Source organism: Astyanax mexicanus, chromosome 19 (genome assembly GCF_023375975.1).
Source record: "Astyanax mexicanus isolate ESR-SI-001 chromosome 19, AstMex3_surface, whole genome shotgun sequence".
Lineage (NCBI taxonomy): Eukaryota > Metazoa > Chordata > Actinopteri > Characiformes > Acestrorhamphidae > Astyanax > Astyanax mexicanus.
Window position 1 is genome coordinate 39,229,327 of NC_064426.1, and position 21,847 is coordinate 39,251,173.

Sequence of the window (21,847 nt, forward strand, 5' to 3'; positions counted from 1 at the left end):
ATGGGAAAAGTACACCTTGTGCAGCTCAAAATGTGTAAAAGGCATTCACTTTTTTTTTTATTAATCATGGTTGTGTTTTGGGTGTAACATGAAATAAAACAATCAGTGTGCCACTTGCCATTCCCTTTAAGAGCCAGGTGTGCTCTGACTTTGGCAGATTGCTATTTTAACAGTGCAGCTACCTGAATGTTTACCTGAAACACCTTCCAGCGGTGTGTGAGCGGCTCATTTTACAGGAACAGCAATGGTATTTTATTCTGTTTATTGTTAATGTATAAGTTTGGTTTGTAAAAAGTGGGCATGCAGCACACCTGTGTTCCCAAGATAGCAGTGAACATCTGACTGTTGACTGTTGACTGTTGTCAGGGTTCTAATCAGTCACTAGAGCACCTGTGTTTTCTGTTGTCAAGATAGCAATACAGCAGATATTTACCTGAACACACCTAATTTGTAGACCTCCACACCTGAAGGTGTGAAAATAGACTTATAAAATAGCATAAAATAGCAATGAGCACCAGGACACACCTTGCACAGGGTGTAAAGATAGAACACTTAATCTTTAGACAAAAACAACTGTGATAATAACCTTGGTAAAATGTTGGTATTGTGATCATCTTGGTGGAGATAACCAATAGTCCTGCAGTGGCTCTACCTTTTCTGAGTGCACACTTTGCTGCACTATTACATCAGGACAATGCTCGTCCACATACTGCTGCCATCTCAAGAGCTTTACAGTGCCATGGCCAACCATGTCGCAGGAACTATCTCTGATTAAAAATGTGTAGGATGCTATTGAAAGCACTATCAACACACCTTTACTGCAAAATCAGCAGGAACTGTATATGAATATTAGAGATGTATAGGATGGATTGTCACAGGACACAATTAGGAACCTCTACAACTCCATGCTGATGATGCTTTGGTCAATAGATATTGCACATATCAGTCTAAATGTTTAATCGGATGCAGTGATTTTTTTGGACAAAAAGTGTCTAATCATTATTGTGGATTTTTAATTGCTTGGGTCAAACTGATCATAATGTTAAAGGCAGTTTTGATTGTAAATTTGAGTTTAATATGAAAGTAAAGCAGATCTACTGTGAGGTTCTCAGTCTCCATATTTCAGTGCCCTCATTTTATAAGCTGGTCTCTGAAATTGTATGAAGAAACAGAGTGAGTCACTTTTTCAGAGCCCAAATCCAAAATCTGTGTAGACACTTTTAGTCATGACACTCAGTGTTTTGAGTATCGCCACCACAGCATTGAGACGTTCTCAAACACTGACCCTTTGAGCGCTGTGGTGGGCTTTTCTGTTAGCATGGCTTTTCTGGCTCGTTACATACGAGGCATCAGCGTTGATTGGAACCAGTATTGGTTCTGTTTGGGCAGAAAATGCTGGATCAGAATCAGTCCACAACCCAGAGTCAGAGAAAGTATGGAGTTTTGTTTGATTGTAAACAGAATAAACCCAAGATATTTCATATTTCATCTGTTATTATACATCCATTCCTGCAATTCATTCCTTCAATATGCATTGTCTTGCTGACCACATGACAAATCATGTAGACAAAGAAGTAGGCGGAGCTTCTGGACATGGTGATCATAAGGCTTGTGTTGTGTACAGTAGTAAAGTTGTAGTAAATTGGTATTAGTGAGTATAGTGACTGTATAGTAGTAGAGAAGTGGGCGGAGCTTCTGGTCATGGTGAACATCATAAGGCTTGTGTTGTGTACAGTAGTACAGTTATAAGTGGTATTAGTGAACATAGTGACTCTGTATTGTAGTAGAGAAGTGGGCGGAGCTTCTTCTGGTCATGGTGAACATCATAAGGCTTGTGTTGTGTACAGTAGTAAAGTTGTAGTAAATTGGTATTAGTGAGTATAGTGACTGTATAGTAGTAGAGAAGTGGGCGGAGCTTCTTCTGGTCATGGTGAACATAAGGCTTGTGTTGTGTACAGTAGTATAGTTGTAGTAAAGTGGTATTAGTGAATATAGTAACTCTGTGTTGTAGTAGAGAAGTGGGTGGAGCTTCTTCTGGACATGGTGAACATAAGGCTTGTGTTGTGTACAGTAGTAAAGTTGTAAGTGGTATTAGTGAATATAGTAACTCTGTGTTGTAGTAGAGAAGTGGGCGGAGTTTCTTTTGGTCATGGTGAATATAAGGCTTGAGTTGTGTACAGTAGTAAAGTTGTAGTAAAGTGGTATTAGTGAATATAGTTACTCTGTATTGTAGTAGAGAAGTGGGCGGAGCTTCTTCTGGTCATGGTGAACATCATATAACCTTGGTAAAAGGTTATAGTTGGTAAAATCATATAACCTTGGTAAAATCATATACACTGTAAAAAGTGAAGCATGGAGCTGTTCATTCAAGCTAATAAATATGATTGAACACATAGTACAATTATTGACTTTATTGTGAAACTCAACCTTTTTGAATTTTGATGTGTCAATTTTGATTCAGACTAAATTAATTACAATTCTGAAGGAAATAAACCAAATGTTTTGGTTCCACTGAAATCATACTCGAAGAAAAGAGATAAGGATGTAATATTTTTAATTTGAATCAAACATGAATTGCGCATGCGCACTGTGGAGCACGGGAGAAGTTGTAGAGAAGTGCTTCAGAGCACTGAGGGAGAGAGGGAGAAAGTGCCTGAATGCGCTCGCGAGAGAGAGAATGAGAGAGGGAGAAAGTGCCTGAACGCGCTCGCGAGAGAGAGAATGAGAGAGGGAGAAAGTGCCTGAACGCGCTCGCGAGATAGCAACGCATGCTTATGGTATTGTGGCGTCGGGACTGGAGGGGGGGCGGAAGGAATTATGGGAGCTCACCCTGTTGGGGGAAGTGGGTGTTTTTCTGCGTGTTTATGTTACTGTTTATCCCAGAGTTTCATGTCATGTTTTATTATCACTGTTCTAGTATTATTCATGTAGTTATCAGTTATGTGGTTGTTTTGTGTAAGTGCCTCACCCTTTGTGTGTTTTCTGTGTGTGGGAGTGGGGTTAGCTGCGTTGGAGCTGTAGTTAGTTTCACTTTCAAAAGTGGAATCCCATGTAAATCCAGCTCTTAGTGTCCTCCTCAGAGCAAAATAAAAAGAGCAAGAGAGCACTGAAACGAATCTCGCTGGTAATCCGTCCTCTTCCACGCCACAGTAACTTCTGGAACTTCTGAATATGCTGCCATGTTTTATTTTTAAGTTGGGTTCAATTTAAATGTATTAGTGTGGTTCCGAAACTGAAATGTAAAGAATTTTACTTGGATCAAGGTGAATAATTAATATTGGGTCGAGTGAAGTAATATGGTTTATGTCAAAATAAAATAATCAGGTTGTAACAATTGACTTTATTTAGATTGAGTGAAGTCAAATAGTTTAGATGCAACAAATGGACATCAATTTTTTTAATTTGAGCAGGGCTACACTTTTTACAGTGTAACCTTGGTAAGGCTTGTGTTGTGTACAGTAGTAAAGTTGTAGTAAAGTGGTATTAGTGAATATAGTAACTCTGTATTGTAGTAGAGAAGTGGGCGGAGCTTCTGGTCATGGTGAATATAAGGCTTGTGTTGTGTACAGTAGTAAAGTTGTAAGTGGTATTAGTGAATATAGTAACTCTGTATTGTAGTAGAGAAGTGGGCGGAGCTTCTGGTCATGGTGAACATAAGGCTTGAGTTGTGTACAGTAGTAAAGTTGTAGTAAAGTGGTATTAGTGAATATAGTAACTCTGTATAGTAGTAGAGAAGTGGGCGGAGCTTCTGGTCATGGTAAACATAAGGCCTGTGTTGTGTACTGTAGTAAAGTTGTAAATGTTATTAGTGAATATAGCAACTCTGTATTGTAGTAGAGAAGTGGATGGAGCTTCTGGATATGGTGGACCCTTCACATTTTGCATTGCATTGTGTGATAATAGTGTTCAGCAACTTTGACACTTTTCTAGACTGCTTACTTTATACCCAAGCACTAGTTACTATTAGTATATAGTAACAGGGGTGGGACAAAATATTGATATTGCGATATATCACATGATTTTTGTTTGCCGTACACAATTGATAGGTGGAGTCAAATATGGATATTTTTATTGAAACATAGTGATTTAAGTGGAGCAGTGGATAACACCACTACCTACCAGTGAGCTACCATCTAGGAGACTAGGGGTTCAGTTCCAGGTCTGGGTGACTGCATTCTGTGCTACACCAATAAGAGTCCTTGGGCTAGACTCCTAACACAACATTGGTTCATCTCTGTAATAGGAATAACCTTGTAAGTCACTATGGATAAGAGCATCAGCTAAATGCCATAAATGTAAATGTAAACTAGTTATGTAAATTATTGCTTAATTTCTTAAGATGTTGGTGCAAATTCTGTGAAACTGACACCAGTAAATCCAAAGTATCTGGTATATATTTATATTTAGTTACACAGATACCATTAAGTATCATTAATAGATGATTGTTAATAGAGATGTTGAGTTTCATGATATCATCATCATCATTATCGTCGAGAGATTCCTGTAATTCCTATCCCTAATTAGTAGACAATTGGGACGCACCCCTGCATGCTTTTAATCCAGTCAAGCCAGAGCACACCTGATACTAATGACCTCACCCAATCAGAAGCCTGAGAACCGGTCCTGCTGGGTTGGAGTGAGCAGAACCGGTATGTGATCAGTAATTAACAGGAAGTGTGCTGCCGTCTCTTCACTACAGATGGAGCTGATGAGGGAGAGCTGGAGCTTCACTCCACTGGCCCACATACTCCAGTCTGAAAGCAGGTTACAGGTCTGGGGAGTGTGATACTCGCTCCTGATTGGCCCACTGATTCACGTTTCACTGCCGCTCGGCCCTGCGGCCACACCCGACCTCGGGCCAGATGGAACTGGGCTCTCCAGTTCCACAGCTGTCGCTGTAACACCTCCGGTTTTTCCCTGTGAAAATAGACTCTCCCCTGAGGCTACAGACATCAGCAATGCGCTTCTCCTCACAAACCCAAAAAAACTTGTCCAACTCGACGCAGCGACGCTTTGTACCTCAAAACTAGCAGTACGAGTTTACAGCTGTCAGGATGGATGTTTTTCTTGGAAGCTAATCCTCTTCTAGTAACGGTTCAGGCATGTTATGATATATTGTATGAGCCAGTTTTGGTATAGAACAAAACATTTTGTCAGTCTGTGGTTGATGTTTAAACACTATCATTGCTATCTTACACCTCGCCAAGATCTTCAGATAAAAAACATTTCCGGCCTATTGCTATCTTAGTAATGGAAAACACAGGTGCGCCATTGACCGAATACAACCTAGACGATACCTGTCAAGTTTTGGATTGAAAAGTTAGGGAGATTTTCTTCCACAGTATGTAAGATGTTATGCATAAGTACATTGTATGCATGAACATGTATCATCATAGTATGGAGTTTTTTTTTTTTCAGGAATGCCCTCTCGTTCCTTGCATCCATCCATCCGTCTGATTTGTCGTTCCAGGGTTGTCGACACTAATCTCACGAGAACTGCCTCTTGCAGCAGCTTGGGTGGTAGTTTTCACGAAATTAGTGACATTTTAGTTTGGAGAGGCACAGGGATGTTTTTTTTTTTATTATTAATATAATACAGGAAATTTACGGGAAAATACTAATACGGGAAGACTGCGGCAAATAAGGATAAATACAGTAGTTTCCTCATCAAAATGGGAGATTGACAGGTATGACCTAGACAGATGTCAACAGTCAGACGTTTATTGCTATCTTGGCAGTGAATTGTCAACACAGGCGATTCCAAAACATGTGTACACCCACTGCTTGTTACGCACACAGGGACACGCAGCAGTGCACAATCCCGTAGCGTTTAACTTTTTTACATTATCAACATGCAGAATGAACAAGCGTGACCAAGAAGGTTAGTTTTAGGTTAGAGGTGTTGGACACATCCAGGTAGCTGCGCCGTTGAAATAGCAATGCGCCAAAGTCAAAGCATCTGCCTCTTAAAGGGAATGACAAGCAAGTGACATGCTGATTGGTTTATTTCACGTTACGCCCAAAATTAACCACACCCATGATTAATTAAGAGAATTAGTTCATGCCTTTTAAGCGTTTCAAGCCGTGCAAGGTGTACTTTTCTCGTCGTTACGATAGCAAAGATACACTAATTTGCCCTAAATCAAGCTACGCGGTGCACAGTTGACGACTCGCTCAAAGAGCAAAAGAAAAGCATACAATCTAGTAGCCAACAATCTCTCACTAAGAGGCACAGTACTTAAAAGTAGTCTTTAAGAGCTGTTTTTATAGGGCAGTGAGCAAAGCCGTTTTACACCCTCTATTGGTGTAAAAAGACCAAGTTTCTAATCACACAAAACACACCAATGATTAAATAAGAGTATTGGAACATACCTTTTGCGCGTTTCAAGCCGCGTAAGGTGTACTTTTCCCATCGTTACTATAGCAAAGATACACTAATTTGCCCTAAATGCAGCTGCACAATGCTTAGTGAAGTGTGAAGTAGTAATTTCTGCAGAAAGGGGTCAGATATCATCTAATATAAATAACTGTAATCAGGTTTGTCTCAACAGACAAACCAACAGACGCAACCAGACAATTTCAGTCATCCTTGGCCTTGAATCGGTTAACGACGGCCACGTTCTAGATATCCCTGGAGTCCAAACATGAATAATTCAAGGTCTTCGATCTCATTTCACCAGCAGCACGGCTCCAGCATCCGTGCTCCAGAAAGCAAACACACAAACGCATACACACACCAAGCAACAGGTCTACTCAACACACACACTCGCCACACTCCTCCTCTCTCACACACTTCAGCACAATGCCTTATTGTGACAGGAATTTATTTGAGGGAGTGCATTACTGAGCCTGCAGTCCACCCCTGAAACAGCGTTCATCTGACCCGGAAACAGCCCATCCCCAACACACACTGAAAAAAATGATGATGATGAGTAAAATTTACTTAAAAAAAGTTCTGCAACTTTCTGCTTTTGCTTTTTTTAAATAAATTTAATTTCAGATAAATTTAAGTAACTTCCACTCGTTTTTTTAAAACTTAAATGTTACATAGAGTAAATAAGTGAACTGAACTTCAGTCATTCCTTTCTTTTAGTAAACTTTACTTCATTTCTGCATACAATATTACCTAATTACAATTACTTCATTTATACAATATTACTCAAATAATTTATGATACATAATATATTATAATTCCTGAAATTTAAATATTTTTAGTTAAAACACACAGATTACACTGTCTCAACACATGGATGGCATGTAATACATTCTTTATATTAGTAAATTAAAAATAATGTATTACATGCCATCCATGTGTGAGATTATGTAAATATTTAAATGTGTGTTTTATCAAAAAATATTTAAATTTCAGGAATTATAATATATTATGTATCATAAATTATTTGAGTAATATTGTATAAATGAAGTAATTGTAATTAGGTAATATTGTATGCAGAAATTAATAAAGTTTACTAAAATAAAGGATTGACTGAAGTTCAGTTCATTTATTTACTCTGTGTAACTCTATTTAAGTCTTGAAACTGAGTTGAAGTTACTTAAATTTATCTGAAATTAAATTTACTTAAAAAAAAAAAAAAAAACCAAATGCAGAAAGTTGCGTAATTTTTTTCAGCACAGATCAGCAGGGGGCGGGACCTGCAGGGTGGGGCGTGGCAGGACCCTGCAGGACCCTGTGGAGGTGGAAAGCCATGCAACACGGGGGCGCGGACGAGGAAAATGTGCTAAATTAGTTTCTCCCACCATTAAAAGCTGATTTATGGCTCATCGTTACAAAAACTCAAACACTCAAACACAAGCACAGTGAACCCGGTGGAATTCTGGAAAACACAGAGAAAAGCTCTGTTCCCACTCATTCTGTACACAGACAATCCCGCCTCCAGAACCTCCCGTCTCCTGCAGTTCCAGCAGTGTCAGATCTGCTGAGTCAGGGGGAAACCAGGCCTGGGGCGGATCTGCATCTCCGTCCAAATGCCTTTAACCTCAGAGTGAAATCAGAACCCGTGTTTAGACTCAGAATGGACGTCTCTGTGCTGTTCTTTTGGAGGAACGGATCGTGTGGTGTGAAGAGAGCTGCTCAGAACCGGGGGGATTAGTGTAAATGTCAGTTCTGATGGTGTACCGTACATCATTAATCTTGTGTACTGTGATATCAAGTCAGTATTCAACGTGTTTCTGATGAGAAATCAGATTTACAAAGCTTTTAAAAGAGGTTTCTGTTGTTTTACTGTTACATTTACCTTCACTTTGGCACCCAACGTGTCACAGAATTCCACTGTTCGGTTCACACCTCGGTATAAACCCCACGGTTCTGTATGTTTTCGGTACGTTTTTGGTATGTTTTGGTACATTTTTGGTATGTTTTGGTACGTTTTTGGTATGTTTTGGTACGTTTTTGGTACATTTTTGGTATGTTTTCTGTACATTTTTGGTATGTTTTGGTACATTTTTGGTATGTTTTGGTACATTTTTGGTATGTTTTCTGTACATTTTTGGTATGTTTTGGTATGTTTTCGGTACATTTTTGGTATGTTTTGGTACGTTTTTGGTACATTTTTGGTATGTTTTCTGTACATTTTTGGTATGTTTTGGTACGTTTTTGGTACATTTTTGGTATGTTTTGGTACATTTTTGGTATGTTTTCTGTACATTTTTGGTATGTTTTGGTATGTTTTGGTACATTTTTGGTATGTTTTGGTACGTTTTTGGTACATTTTTGGTATGTTTTCTGTACATTTTTGGTATGTTTTGGTACATTTTTGGTATGTTTTGGTACGTTTTTGGTAAATTTTTTGGTATGTTTTGCGGCATTTTTGCTACATTTTTGGTATGTTTTCGGTACATTTTTGGTACATTTTTGGTATGTTTTGGTACGTTTTTGGTACATTTTTGGTATGTTTTGGTACGTTTTTGGTAAATTTTTTGGTATGTTTTGGGGCATTATTGCTACATTTTTGGTATGTTTTCGGTACGTTTTTGGTATGTTTTGGTACATTTTTGGTATGTTTTAGTACATTTTTGGTATGTTTTGGTACATTTGTGGTATGTTTTGGTACGTTTTTGGTACATTTTTGGTATGTTTTCTGTACATTTTTGGTATGTTTTGGTACATTTTTGGTATGTTTTGGTACATTTTTGGTATGTTTTCTGTACATTTTTGGTATGTTTTGGTATGTTTTCGGTACATTTTTGGTATGTTTTGGTACGTTTTTGGTACATTTTTGGTATGTTTTCTGTACATTTTTGGTATGTTTTGGTACGTTTTTGGTACATTTTTGGTATGTTTTGGTACGTTTTTGGTACATTTTTGGTATGTTTTCTGTAAATTTTTGGTATGTTTTGGTACGTTTTTGGTACATTTTTGGTATGTTTTGGTACGTTTTTGGTACATTTTTTGGTATGTTGTGCGGCATTTTTGCTACATTTTTGGTATGTTTTCGGTACATTTTTGGTATGTTTTGGTACGTTTTTGGTAATTTTTTTGGTATGTTTTGGGGCATTATTGCTACATTTTTGGTATGTTTTCGGTACGTTTTTGGTATGTTTTGGTACATTTTTGGTATGTTTTGGTACATTTTTGGTATGTTTTGGTACATTTGTGGTATGTTTTGGTACGTTTTTGGTACATTTTTGGTATGTTTTCTGTACATTTTTGGTATGTTTTGGTACATTTTTGGTATGTTTTGGTACATTTTTGGTACATTTTTGGTATGTTTTCTGTACATTTTTGGTATGTTTTGGTATGTTTTCGGTACATTTTTGGTATGTTTTGGTACGTTTTTGGTACATTTTTGGTATGTTTTCTGTACATTTTTGGTATGTTTTGGTACGTTTTTGGTACATTTTTGGTATGTTTTGGTACGTTTTTGGTACATTTTTGGTATGTTTTCTGTAAATTTTTGGTATGTTTTGGTACGTTTTTGGTACATTTTTGGTATGTTTTGGTACGTTTTTGGTACATTTTTTGGTATGTTGTGCGGCATTTTTGGTACATTTTTGGTATGTTTTCGGTACATTTTTGGTATGTTTTGGTACGTTTTTGGTACATTTTTGGTATGTTTTGGTACGTTTTTGGTACATTTTTGGTATGTTTTGGTACGTTTTTGGTAAATTTTTTGGTATGTTTTGGGGCATTATTGCTACATTTTTGGTATGTTTTCGGTACATTTTTGGTATGTTTTGGTACATTTTTGGTACATTTTTGGTATGTTTTGGTACATTTTTGGTATGTTTTGGTACATTTTGGTATGTTTTGGTACGTTTTCGGTACATTTTTGGTATGTTTTGGTACATTTTTGGTAAATTTTTGGTATGTTTTGGTACGTTTTTGGTACATTTTTGGTATGTTTTGGTACGTTTTTGGGACATTTTTGGTATGATTTGGTACGTTTTTGGTACATTTTTGGTACGTTTATGCATACCGAACTGCGACCCCCGTACCGTGCCGGTTCACAAAGAATACATGTACCGTTACACCCCTACCAAGCAGTGTGGCTAAAAATGTTTCTTATTCAGTCGCTCCCTCAAAAAACAAAAACTGATAAACGACATGTTTAAGTTCATTTGTACAATCTACGATTTCCACAACTTAGATTAGCTGCTATGCTGATGATAAATTTGCAGCTCCAAAACTGTAAACCCACCAGATAAAGGACAAGACATCCACCATATTCACTGTACATCATCTCATTACACATTTAAACATATTCTCAGTGTTTAAATCCAACATAAAGTGGCTTCTGTTGTCTCTGGAGCAAAAGAGAGAAAACAAAATGCAAGTTACCGCAAGTTGCAGCCAGGGTTGCCAGGTCCAGCAAAAAATCCAAGAAGCCCAAATTCTGTTTAAAATCCACTCGTCAGATACTTAACCCAGCCTTAAACATTAACAACACACTACATTGTCATTTTAAACGGTTTGCAATTAAGGCTTTTTGGCCTCAAATTTTTTTGGACTTTCACCCATGACTGTCAAACAAGCCCAGTTTGCTGCCAAAACCACAACCCCAAAACTGTTCTATACAGTTTACAGAATATTTCCATACACCAACCTTCTTACTCTACAGTCCAACATGAGTTCCTGTAATATGGTGCTTTTGTGACTGTAGCTGTTAGTTATCTGAACCTCAGGTGTGTATCAGTAACACTGCTGATCAAGCGGATCACTGCCACTGACTCACTCTGGTTTGCTATGCAAATTAGGCCTCGTGACCACAGCTTTGCATGATTCCGGTTGCTGGTAAAGGACACTAATGAAATAAAAAAGCAAAACAATAACGTGTGCAGGTGTGATGGATCACAGTATAAACCAGAGACTGTAAAAAAAGATGGACGCCGTGTCGCTGTGTCGCCGTTCCTATCCATTCAATGAAAATGAAGCCAAAATCTTTCTCCATGTTGGCGATCCTGAAACCTGAGTCTGTAGAGCGCAGTAGAGACCAAAGGAGGGAGAAAGACTGTGGAGAGACCGCCTACTCATTTAAATAACCCCACCCCTGAGGGCTGCCTCGAGGTCACAGGCTGCAGAGCGGAGCTGACAGTCTGTTTTTGGTCCCGCCCATAACCAGCCCTTTTACAATAACCACACCTTTTTTGAATAGAACTGAATAACGTCTTAAAAACTGAATTCTGTGGGGATATAAAAACGTGACAATATAAAGAAAGGTTACTCTAGCTGTTGCATTTAAATAAAGGAGGTAGAATTACAGTATATTAGAAAAAAAAAACGTGATTGAAAGTTGTCCGTTTTTCCATTGAAACCTATGGTAATGGGTGGGGTTACACAGCTTTCTGCAACCGAACAGCAGGGGGTGCCCGACCCGTGGTGGCTTCACTTTTGAGAGATGATGCTCTGTGCAGCTATACACAGTCTATGGTATAAACCAATGGGGTTTCGGAATGGTATATGTTTATACTTCTCTACATCCAATCACAATCAGATTCACTCTATCTGGATGGAGAGATTTATCTGGATAGGGGTTTTATTGAACGATGAGAAGCCGGAATGAAAACGAGCTGTAGTAAAAAGTAAAAAGAATCTGAAAAATAATAATTAATCCAGTAAAGTAAAGATAACCTACATTTCTACTTAAGTAAAGTAATTACAGCACTTGGTTGCATGTGGTTAAAGTGCTAAAACACAGTTACTGTATAACATTATGGCTAGACCTGCTGATTCTCTTTAAGCTATCTCTATTCCCTGCTGTTAACCAGCCAATAAAAAAAAACTAAAACCAACCTGTTTCATTATAAACCCAAATCACAGGGTTGTAAATGGGAGTGTTAAACTGGGCATCTGGGCTTTTCTTTTGGTATGTTTTGGTATGTTTTTGGTATACACCATAACACCTGGGTGTTATGGTTGATGACCAGCTCTCCTTCACGCACCATGTGGCCTCGGTTGCTCGATCCTGCCTCTTCGCGCTTTATAACATCAGGAAAATTAGACAGTTTCTGACGCAACAGGCCACCCAACTCCTGGTACAAGCTGTCGTCATCTCACGCCTCGACTACTGCAATGCCCTGCTAACTGGCCTCCCGGCCTGCGTAGTAAAACCACTCCAAATGATCCAGAATGCAGCAGCACGTCTGGTCTTCAAACTCCTGAAGACCGAGCTCTTCAAAGAGCAGTTACTCTCCTAACACCTCTAACACACTAACTACTTCTAACCCCATTTCCTTCTTCCCCTCCTTCACTTCTCTATCCCTTTATTTCCCTTCGACCTCCTTTAAGCCCTATCTAAAAATGGGTTATCTAAATTCCTATTACTTTTGTACTTCATTATTGTAAGTCGCTTTGGACAAAAGCGTCTGCCAAATGAAATGTAATGTAATGTAATGTAATGTTTTGGTATGTTTTTGGTACATTTTTGGTATGTTTTGGTATGTTTTTGGTATGTTTTGGTATGTTTTTGGTACATTTTTGGTATGTTTTGGTATGTTTTTGGTACATTTTTGGTATGTTTTGGTATGTTTTGGTACATTTGTGGTATGTTTTGGTATGTTTTGGTATGTTTTGGTATGTTTTTGGTATGTTTTGGTACAGTTTTGGTAAATTTTTGGTATGTTTTGGTATGTTTTGGTACATTTGTGGTATGTTTTGGTATGTTTTGGTATGTTTTGGTACAGTTTTGGTACATTTTTGGTATGTTTTGGTACATTTGTGGTATGTTTTGGTATGTTTTGGTATGTTTTGGTATGTTTTGGTATGTTTTTGGTATGGTCGGTGGAGGCTGAGCATTCTGTATAGCCGCACCTTTATTAACTTCATAATAAGAATGAATCTTTTTTTGGGATGGAATATTGTAATGGGGCTCAAGCTCTTTATTATTAAATGCGGAAACCAGGTTTCTCTCCTACTGCCCTGACCAAAGATACATTCCTGTTATATAGACATCACAGCTCAGTATAAATACTGAAAACATGCATGCTCTGGAACCAGAGTGTTGAGGTGAGGCCTGTTATTCTCGTTTGACTGCAGATCACACACACACACACACACTCGTACACACTCATAAGAAAGGTAAAAGAGGGATGGAGAGCATGCCTCTGAGCTCCATCACGCCAGTCAAGCTCTTCCCAACCGAGAACAACCAATCCAACCTCAACAAACACAGGTGGTGAGAAGGTCAGCGACTCTCTGACTCATCAGATTTGATCTACCAAGCGCAAGCAATTTCCCTGCACAATTTACAGAGCTCTGCCCCAGGGGCAACCCTACAATTCACTTTCATTAGTGAGAAAAGAACCAGACCTGTTATTCCCCCCAATATTACACTGATATACACAATTTCACAAGACTTAAATTCCACAAAAAGCCAAGGGAATGTTTTCCCCTATGCCTTGTTTGGGCCGAATTGATGTACCATATTTTTCACACTTTAAGGCACACCAGATTATAAGGCGCATTATGCGATACTAGTAAGGAACAGGGGTGTAAATGCTAGCGCTAGCCGCGGTTAGCGGCTAATGCCACCTGACAGAGCTACACTGAGGAACCCTGAGTGTTCCGGTAAGCCATGGAGATATAAGCTAGCGTTTTTTCCCACATAGCTGGTTTTAACACAGTAAATGTGCAGACTAAAGTGCAATAATACTCACATATGAAAGGCAAAAGAGCTAGCGCTTAGCATGGTTAATGGCTAATGCTAATGCTGCTCCAGCAGTGCTAGCCGGGGTTTGCAGCAGGCTACAAGTCCGATATACTCACCTCTGAACGGCAAAAGAGCTGGCGTTTAGTGTGTTTAGCTGCTAATGCTTATACTGCTCCAGTCTCAGTGCTGGAGAAACTGTTTACGGGCTTTCTTGTGCATCATGTTCAGAAGAGGCTTCCTTCTGGTACAGCATTTCCAGGGTATAGTCTTAGCATTGACAGGCTGAACCCACTCCTTAACTAATACATTTTTAATATTTTTAAATATTTTTTAAGTTCCACAGTCTGAAGAAGTACCATGCCCTCATTATGATGATGTTTACATACATGCATTTTATACTACTATGTGTGCTGTATGTGTACTTAAACACAATTTTTTACATCTAATTGACTTGTACCCTAAAAATGGTGAGGAGAAAGGCCAAGCTCCTTGTTTTGGTGGTTTGTTTTGAAGGAAACAAACCGAGCAGTGGTGGGAAGAGTTAGCAGCCGTCCTGGCAGACGAGCCGGTCTCCCCTCGGCTCCGATCCGTAATGGTTACCAGCTGTGGGGTTTCTCTTGTTTATTTTACCGGCCCCACAGGCAGATCTACGTCTGGATCCAAGATGGAGTCCAGGGCTTTAAAGCTGAGCCGGACCCCCCTCTGTCTGTACAGGACCTGGTGCTGTTTCTCTCAGGCTTTGCTGGGATGGGATGAGATGGGCTGTGCTGGATCTCCATTACAGTTTAATCCTCCCTCTGGCGCTGGAGAAGGACTTTTTTTGGGTCACTATGCTGGAAATGACCAGGTTTGATTTACTGACATTTCTTAATGGGCCGGGAAGCTGAAGCATTTGGGAATTAGCCCTGTAACTCTTCACCTTTAAGCAGAGAGGGGTAAAATCTCCTGGTTTCTTCTGGAGAGTTCTCTCCTGTTCTTTGTGCACAAAGTAAAGTTGCACTAAACACAATGTTCTCATTTACTCCTCGTAAAGAAAACACTGGGTTACACAACTGCGTACCAACTTCAATTTCAAAGACTTCCAAAGGCCACCACTCTTTAACCCTTAGAACCTAATGGACGGATTTTACATCCGAAATCTCACTTTGAGTTTTTACCTTAATTACTCAAAAATGTCTTCACACATCGGAATAAACCTTACAGTGCCTTGCAAACATATTTGGCCCATTTGAACTTTTCAATCTTTTGCCACATTTCAGGCTTCAAACGTAAAGATATGAAATTGTCATTTTTGTGAAGAATCAACAACAAGTGGGACGAAATTTATTGGCGATTTTAAACTTTTTTATTTTAGAAATAAAAGACGTTATGTTTGGTATAAAAGCAACACAGCTCATTACCATGAACACACCCACGATCCCCACTGTCAAACATGGTGGTGGCACCATCATGGTTTGGGCCTGCTTTTCTTCAGCAGGGACATGTTTACGGGAAGATGGTTAAAATTGATGGGAAGATGGATGGAGCCAAATGCAGGAGCATTCTGGAAGAAAACCTGTTGGAGTCTGTAAAAGGCCTGAGACTGGGGACGGAGATTTACTGTATCTTCCAACAAGACAATGATCCAAAACATAAAGCTAAATCTACAATGAAACGGTTCACAAATAAACGTATCCAGGTGTTCGAATGGCCAAGTCAAAGTCCAAACCTGAATCTAATGGAGAATCTGTGGAAGGAGCTGATCCCAAAACTGCTGTTCATCACAAACCAACACTCTCCATCCAACCTCATTGAGCTCCAGCTGTTTTGTAAGGAAGAACGTGCAAAAATTTCTGTCTCTCGATGTGCAAAACTGATAGAGACTGATAGAGAAACCCCAAGTGACTTGCAGCTGTAATCGCAGTAAAAGGTGGCACTACAGAGTATTAACGCAAGGGGGCTGAATAATATTGCACGCCCAACTTTTAATTTTTTTATTTTTAATAAAAGTTTAAAATATCAATATCAATACAATTTTATATATTTATATTTGAAGCCAGAATGTGGCAAAAGGTTGAAAAGTTCAAGGGTACCAAATACTTTTGCAAGGCGCTATATATGGTTAAAAAGGGCGGAACTTACTACTTTCTAAAAGTCGTGGATACATCTTAGTGCAGTAAAGCATCTGGAAAAAATCCATTGGGAAAAACACCTAAAAAATAAGATCTCCTTCAAACTTCCTTGATTTATTCTTCCATTATAACTGTATTAATTTGCTCAAAACAGATAAACAGCTGTATTTATATTCACTCTCGGGATCACCACTGATTCCTCAAAGTGTTGAAAAAAGGGGATTTTCCCCACAACAAAAAATACATGCAATTTGTTTCAAACATATTTATTTGATGTTTCAAACCAAATAATATCAGTAAATGATCCCAAAAGTGTCCAAAGAAAAAGTGTGAAACTACCTGCTTTACTCAAACTAAAGCTAGGTATGGTGTGCGCTATAGTTTATATAGTTTATATAAACACACCAAAACAGCCTAGAGTTCTAAGGGTTAAAAACATGCTTATTATTCACATTTATCTAAATTTCACATTTATTTCACAGTACTAGGCTGAGCTGAATTAAAGCTCTGCAGAAGTCGAAGCTTTGTTGTGAATCTGTTGCTCAGAGGCCGAGTTCTAAACCTCACAAAGTACAGCCCAGTGTAACCTAGATTTCTGACCTATATTTAAGCCGTCAAGTGCACTTCACTGTACTGACCGTTTGTAAGGAGGGGTTAGAATCTCCAGGGTTCATTTCTATCCAGTATTTTTTCTCTCTGCACTGATTGGTTTGGTAGTTAATCAAAAAGTAATTCTGTCCTGGGTCAGCATTTGGTTCGCCATTTAAAGGGTTTTTCTTTTTTTAATTAAAAAATTTGAATTGACTATAGGATATGTGTTATAGAGACAAACACAGCTGAGAAAGGGTACAAAAGATTGGTTAAATAGAGGCCAATTATTATGATTATGATTATCGTTCCACACCATGGGTGTATTTCATTGGTTTTAAAAAATGGTGCGTATCAAAACTGTTCTGTCGTGGAGAAACTGCTTTATTACTGTTACATTTTAGTTATCGATACATTTATTAATTTTAAAAAATGCAGCGGAATTATGCTGTTGTTTGTGTAAATGTAGTAAGTTCTTACATTGTAAATGAATAGTGAAGTGATCCAGACTATGAAGGAACACATAATGAATCGCGTAGTAACTTAAAAGTGGGGAGATGTAAAGTTGTGGTTTCTGACGCTGATAACTCTGAAGAACTTATCCTGTACTGAACAGAGGACACTCTTGCTCTTCCTTATCTGTGGCGGTCCTGATGAGTGCCAGTTTCATCAAAGCTTTTGAGGATACTTTCAAACGTTGTTCATTCCTTAGTTTCTTTTTGAGTAGTTGAGTAGTTGTTGCTTCTCATAATCTGGATTATAACATTACTCTATAAATCTTCACTATTCACTGTATACCTGTAACTCTACCTCTTCACTACTTTACTTTAACTGATGCTCTCAAACCTTTACATTAAGAGACAAGAAATTCAAGTTATTAACTCTTGATGAGTTCAGCACAGCTGTTAACTGAATTAAGCCTGAATTACAGGTGACTCTACCTCATAAAACTAACTGAGAATAATGAGAAATGAGATGTGCAAAGAGGTGTTACTTTGAACAATGCAAAATATACAACATATTATTTTTTTATTGACTAAATAATTCCATATGTTTTTCTTCATAGTTTGTAACTAGTTTCTAACTACTTTTACAGCTAAAAGAAGTTAGGAATCCTCCTTGTGGGATGGAGGTGGAGTTTTTACTTACTTACTTTTTCTAGCCTGCACTCTGGATGTATTCTTAAATATGTTTTCAGTTATTCTTCCAAAAAATTGACTTTTTTTCCAAACTTTTTTTCCAACTTTATTTCAAAGTGATTTTAAACCAAACTTTCACAAATGAGAATTACTACCTTTTAGTGCAGCAATATATATATATATATATATATATATATATATATATATATATATATATATATATATATATATATATATATATATATATATATATATGTATCAAATGAAAACAGATGAGGTAGATGCAGTAGCTAATTTTTACAAAATTATACAGGAATTTAAATTGAGTTAAACATTTTTTAATGTGTCCGTCAAATAATGTAAAGCCACAGTATAAAGCTTTTTTTTTGTGAAGATTACTGTATTATCACTTATATAAACCGAGTTTATGCAAAGTGACCACGCCAATACATTTCATCGTAGCCTACTTTATATAGTTGCATGAATGACTGATTAAATTACTGTAGAAACGATATTTATCGTCATATCACACAGCACTAATTCTTAACATGCTTTAATAAAAGACATAAACAGTTTAACTGTTAGTTTAGTTACATACTTTCCTTTACAACTTAACCTCTTGAAACCCTGCGTCCTCGTATGGGGACATTACATTTCTGCTTCTGTGCACCATGATACTTTTATATATTTTTTAAGCATTGGCCCATTGGCCTCATATAGAGACACTATATGTACCATCTAGTGGTCACATGACATTACACTCAATGGATTAAAAAACAAGATGATGAGAATCCCAGTCGAAAGTTTCTACAGCCAGTCCAGACAGAAACATAGGCTTGGTGAAAAATTGCATTGAATCTTATGTTTAAAACTAGTTTATTTACTTGCTAAAAAAAGCTAAAATTTAGTCTTCAGACAAATTGGGTCCTACTGATCACAAATGTCAAGGATAAATGTTATATGTTAAAATAAACTGCTGTCCCCATATGAGGACAGTGTTTTTGTGCAAGAAGTTGTTTTTTGCAAGAACAGTTTAGTTTTTATACTAGTTTTAAGTCCTACTAATCTTAAATAGCTAGGAGAAAGAAAAAATGCACACAAAGCAAAAGTCCGGGTCTCAGGAGGTTAATCATTATGTTATACAGTGAGAGAAAACACATACGCAGGGTTTGATTACAAACCTGTGTTTATATAAAAATCATAAATGCATAAATCAGAGCCCCCTGTTTTTCCAAGCCATTGCCACAGAGGAGGAGCACATCTCACACATCGTGTGTTCAGTAAGACAGACTGAATCCGCTGGCAGTGAGACGGGTGGGCTGCAGATCATGTCTGTGTGCTCTGAGATGAGGTGGAGTATTTCTGGAGAGCAGAGCTGTGATTGGTCCTGACTCATCTGCCTGAACTGAGTCAGACCCCGTATAGAGAGAACCTCCCGACCGGCTCTGCTTTCCCTCAGCGGCCCTACAGACAAATACATAATGATGTTTACGAACAACAACACAGAGAACAGAACACAGTCTCCCTAACACAGCCAGAGTTACTGTAGAGCAGCTGCATGTGTGTTGCTTCCTTACTTGAGCAGAAATGTAGATTATCTATCATTTACTGGAGTAATTATATATTTTTAGACGACTTATACTAACACTTCTTCCATTTTCATACAATTATCTGAACTTTTTACTTCTTACATTTTAATTAAAATATCCTTGTTACTCCTATCATTTTTGCACCAGGAGTAAAGCAGCATAGAGTTATCCAAAAGCAGTGTGTAAGACTGGTGGAGGAGAACATGATGCCAAGATGCATGAAAAAAACAGAGATATTCCACCAAATATTGATTTCTGAACTCTTAAAACTTTATGATTATGAACTTGTGTTCTTTTTGCATTATTTGAGGTCTGAAAGCTCTGCATCTTTTTTTATTTTAGTCATTTCTCATTTTCTGCTCTAAATAAATGCTCTAAATGACAATATTTTACTTGTAAGTTGGGAGAAATGTTTTCTGTAGTTTATAGAATAAAAAAACAATGTTTATTTTAATTAAACGTATACCTACAAATATCAAAACTGATTCAGAAACTGAAGTGGTCTCTTAATTTTTTCCAGAGCTTTATAAACATATACCATTCTGACACCCTATTGGTTTATATTGTGATCCATCACACCTGCACACCTCATGCCCCCCCCCCCCCCCACACATTCAAGCAAGACCATATATTTATAGGTATATGTTTAAGTAAAATGAACATTGTTGTTTTATTCTATAAACTACAGACAACATTTCTCCCAAATTCCAAATAAAAATATAATTTTTATCATTTACAGCATGTATCTGCAGAACATCAGAAATGGCTAAAATAGGAAAAAAGGAGCAGAGCTTTCAGACCTCAAATAATCAAAAAGGAAACAAGTTTTAAGAGTTCAGAAATCAATATTTGGTGGAATAACCCTGGTGGTTTTTAATCACAGTTTTCATGCATCTTGGCATCATGTTCTCCTCCACCAGTCTTACACACTGCTTTTGGATAACTTTATGCTGCTTTACTCCTGATGTAAGAATTCAAGCAGTTCAGTTTGGTTTGATGGCTTGTGATCATCCATCTTCCTCTTGATTATATTCCAGTGGTTTTCAATTTGGTAAAATCAAAGAAACTCATCATTTTTAAGGGGTCTCTTATTTTTTTCTAGAGCTGTATATATTTATGTGTATATAAGCATAATACATACACGCCATGTCATTGTTCATGGCACACAACTGATTACATTATAGTATAAATGTTGCAACACTAGTATTCTATCTATAACCTGCAGTCGCACAGAGTGTCTGTTTGGCAGGGCTTTAACGGCTGCCTGTGGACTGTGTCAGCAGCACATTATCACACTTACTCTGTCAGCCTAATAAATAGCTACAGCGCTCTTCTCGCCGCATTCTTTCACTGATATTTGGCCGTGTGCTCTACTCTCAGAGCTTCGTGCCTCCTCGTCTCAGATGGCAGGAGCAGTGGGGGGGGGTAAAAAACAGCAACAAAAGTGTGTAGGAGGTGAAGCACACAAAAATACCTACAGTGATGTCTAATAGCTGCCCTGAATATTGAGTCTAAATTATGGAGCACTGGCTTGCTATAGCTGTCTATGGGATATACAGGGGTTGGACAATGAAACTGAAACACCTGTCATTTTAGTGTGGGATTTTAGGTTTCATGGCTAAATTGGAGCAGCCTGGTGGCCAATCTTCATTAATTGCACATTGCACCAGTAAGAGCAGAGTGTGAAGGTTCAATTAGCAGGGTAAGAGCACAGTTCTGCTCAAAATATTGCAATGCACACAACATTATGGGAGACATACCAGAGTTCAAAAGAGGACAAATTGTTGGTGCACGTCTTGCTGGAGCATCTGTGACCAAGACAGCAAGTCTTTGTGCATCTTTGTGATGCATCAAGAGCCACGGTATCCAGGGTAATATCAGCATACCACCAATAAGGACCAACCACATCCAACAGGATTAACTGTGGATGCTGTAAGAGGAAGCTGTCTGAAAGGGATGTTCGGCTGCTAACCCAGATTGTATCCAAAAAACATAAAACCACGGCTGATCAAATCACGCAGAATTCAATGTGCACCTCAACTCTCCTGTTTCCACCAGAACTGTCCGTCACCACAATCAATTATTGTGCTCTAAAACCAGGTGTTTCAGTTTCATTGTCCAACCCCTGTTCTTTCACCATTCAGAATTGAGTACTACAAAAAATCACTAGCTCTTTTACCGTTTAGATGCAAGTATATTGTATACTGTAGTCAGTTTGTTAACAGTGTTAAAACAAGCTACGTAGGACAGACTGCTAGCTAATATAGCCCTGGCTTACCAAAACACTCAAGGTGTCTCCATTTAAGTCCTGCTAG

General features: G+C 38.1%; 2 protein-coding genes across 2 annotated transcripts in view; one reads left to right on the forward strand and one right to left on the reverse strand.

Annotated features, from left to right (window-relative positions):
- Positions 1 to 21,847, reverse strand: part of elof1 (elongation factor 1) — a 515,825-nt gene that overhangs the window by 215,632 nt on the left and 278,346 nt on the right. The window lies entirely within an intron of this gene.
- LOC111191035 (Na(+)/H(+) exchange regulatory cofactor NHE-RF2) overlaps positions 1 to 21,847 on the forward strand; it is a 95,052-nt gene that overhangs the window by 47,962 nt on the left and 25,243 nt on the right. The gene's annotated exons all lie outside the window — the stretch shown is intronic.